The 2,500-nt window shown below is 52.6% G+C and overlaps 1 non-coding gene and 1 pseudogene across 1 annotated transcript; both read right to left on the reverse strand.

The window, feature by feature from the left end:
* The window catches only part of LOC123688166, a 4,352-nt pseudogene extending 3,075 nt beyond the window's left edge, over positions 1–1,277 (reverse strand).
* Positions 1,278–1,784: 507 nt separating this feature from the next.
* Positions 1,785–1,939, reverse strand: LOC123687145. Its single transcript, XR_006748887.1, has one exon. It is a non-coding gene; the product is annotated as a 5.8S ribosomal RNA (ribosomal RNA).
* Between the last annotated feature and the right edge of the window lie 561 nt (positions 1,940–2,500).

Below are 2,500 nucleotides of genomic sequence, written 5' to 3' on the forward strand. Positions count from 1 at the left end.
CTAATCATTCGCTTTACCGGATGAGACTCGTATGCAACGAGCGCCAGCTATCCTGAGGGAAACTTCGGAGGGAACCAGCTACTAGATGGTTCGATTAGTCTTTCGCCCCTATACCCAGTTCCGACGATCGATTTGCACGTCAGAATCGCTACGGACCTCCATCAGGGTTTCCCCTGACTTCGTCCTGACCAGGCATAGTTCACCATCTTTCGGGTCCCAGCGTGTACGCTCTTGGTGCGCCTCCTCTCGCAATGAGAATGAGGCGCCCCGGGAATGCGGGTCAGTCATGGAGACCGACCATCTTCCCTTAGTTCACATAAAGTGAACCGTTACTTTCATTGCGCCTTTAGGTTTAGTGATTCCCAATGACTCGCGCACACGCTAGACTCCTTGGTCCGTGTTTCAAGACGGGTCCTGAAAGTACCCAAAGCAATAGCGTCGCTGATCGGCGTTTCAAGAGGTCTGTCCAAGAACACCGCGGCGAACAGTCGCAAACGGACGGAATCGGCACTAGGTCCGATCGCCATCACAATTCACATACTTGCCACGGGCCGGACGCGAACTAAGTCGCGGCCTCCCGCCATCAGTAAACCGTCGAGCGAGCTGTTCGGAAACCCAGTGTCCGTAAACATCGGAAAATCCGAGCTCACGGGCTACACTCGAGACCGTAGAACAGCACCCAACGGATCGCGACGACCTACTAGGGGAGAAGTGCACGCGTCCGAAGCCGGAGATGAACCGAAGGGAACAGCCAACGCGAACGTCGCCGTTTCCACAGTCAGTAAATCCCAACAACAGGCGCGAATGAATCTCCCCATTCGACCTTTCGGGTTTCTCAGGTTTACCCCTGAACGGTTTCACGTACTCTTGAACTCTCTCTTCAAAGTTCTTTTCAACTTTCCCTCACGGTACTTGTTCGCTATCGGTCTCGTGGTTATATTTAGCCTTAGATGGAGTTTACCACCCACTTAGGGCTGCACTCTCAAGCAACCCGACTCTAAGAAGAGATCCTCTAGCAAGCCGCAGCGGTCGCTACGGGCCTGGCACCCTCTATGGGCGATGGCCCCATTCAAGATGGACTTGAACGCGCCGCGAACTCGCCAGATAATGGATCCTTCCAAACACCACATCTCCCGGCGACCGGTTACGATCGCGGGATTCAGTGCTGGGCTAATCCCTGTTCGCTCGCCGCTACTAAGGGAATCCTAGTTAGTTTCTTTTCCTCCGCTTAATAATATGCTTAAATTCAGCGGGTAGTCTCACCTGTCCTGAGGTCGTATGTTCAAATCATCGAAACGTTCCGAAACTAACCTTTGGCGGCTCATAAAATCACGTACCTTACGCGAGGGAGTTAGCCTACTCAAAGGCGTCTATTATCTCCTGCTCCGTATGGCGGATCATGCGAATCCAAGCAAAGTGCTTCGGTGTTTCGGGGGTGCGCTCATGAAAGCTCATCCGCAACGCGCGACAACTGGCACATTAAAGCGATCGGACGTCGTTCAGATTTCTCGGACACGACGATCGCATGTCTACAGTCATGGGCGCAGATCGAGCAATACCACGACACCACAATATATGCTTTCGCAATTCAAGACGGCGCGTTACGAAAACAACTCCTCATCATTCCAACACACGAGGCGTCGAAACGACAGAACGTTGATCGTCACGCGGCAAACCGTCCAACTCGCCCAAATGACCTTCGGTACAGGATCAACGTTAGACGACCTTTACGTCGTCACTTCGTCAAGCCATAACGTCTGGCCGGGCAGTCTTTGTAATGGAACCGACCCTCAGTCAGGAGTGGTCCGAGGACAGTGTCCGAGGACCGCAATGTGCGTTCGAAATGTCGATGTTCATGTGTCCTGCAGTTCGCATGTTGACGCGCAATTAGCTGCGTTCTTCATCGACCCACGAGCCAAGTGATCCACCGTTCAGGGTAATCTTTTATGTTCGATTTCTCGGTACTAGTCGCAATGGACTTTCCCTCGAAATACGAGACGCCAACTGCGAACCTCCTCGAGAATGACATTCCAATGACTGAGACGACCCACTGAAGGGTCAATACGTCAGTCGATCGGCGCAAAATCTTCGGTTCAACTAGTTTGCGTACTAATCTAGTGACAATTATCGTAAAAAATTCGGACGGAGACAAACGTCGCAGACAATCCCGAAAGAGCATAAAAACGCTAATGTAACGGGCGTCGCACAACGTCGACGTCTTCGTCCCTGGAATAGATCGTCCTACCGAAGTCCGTAGACAACGGTAACGACTGATCGATTTCGGGCGAGAATCTTTAAAACCTGCAGCCGGCTCCTCGTTCCGTGCCAAACACGAAACTTCGCCCAGCCACGAACGCGGCAATCCAAGCGCTTCGAATCCTTATTCCGAGCACATCACGAGACTTCGCCCAACTACGAACGTCAGCATAAGCAGCCGGCTCCTCGTTCCATCAAGGAACTTCGCCCAACCACAAACGCCGACATAAGCGGCCGGCTCCTC

Source organism: Harmonia axyridis, chromosome X (assembly GCF_914767665.1).
Source record: "Harmonia axyridis chromosome X, icHarAxyr1.1, whole genome shotgun sequence".
Lineage (NCBI taxonomy): Eukaryota > Metazoa > Arthropoda > Insecta > Coleoptera > Coccinellidae > Harmonia > Harmonia axyridis.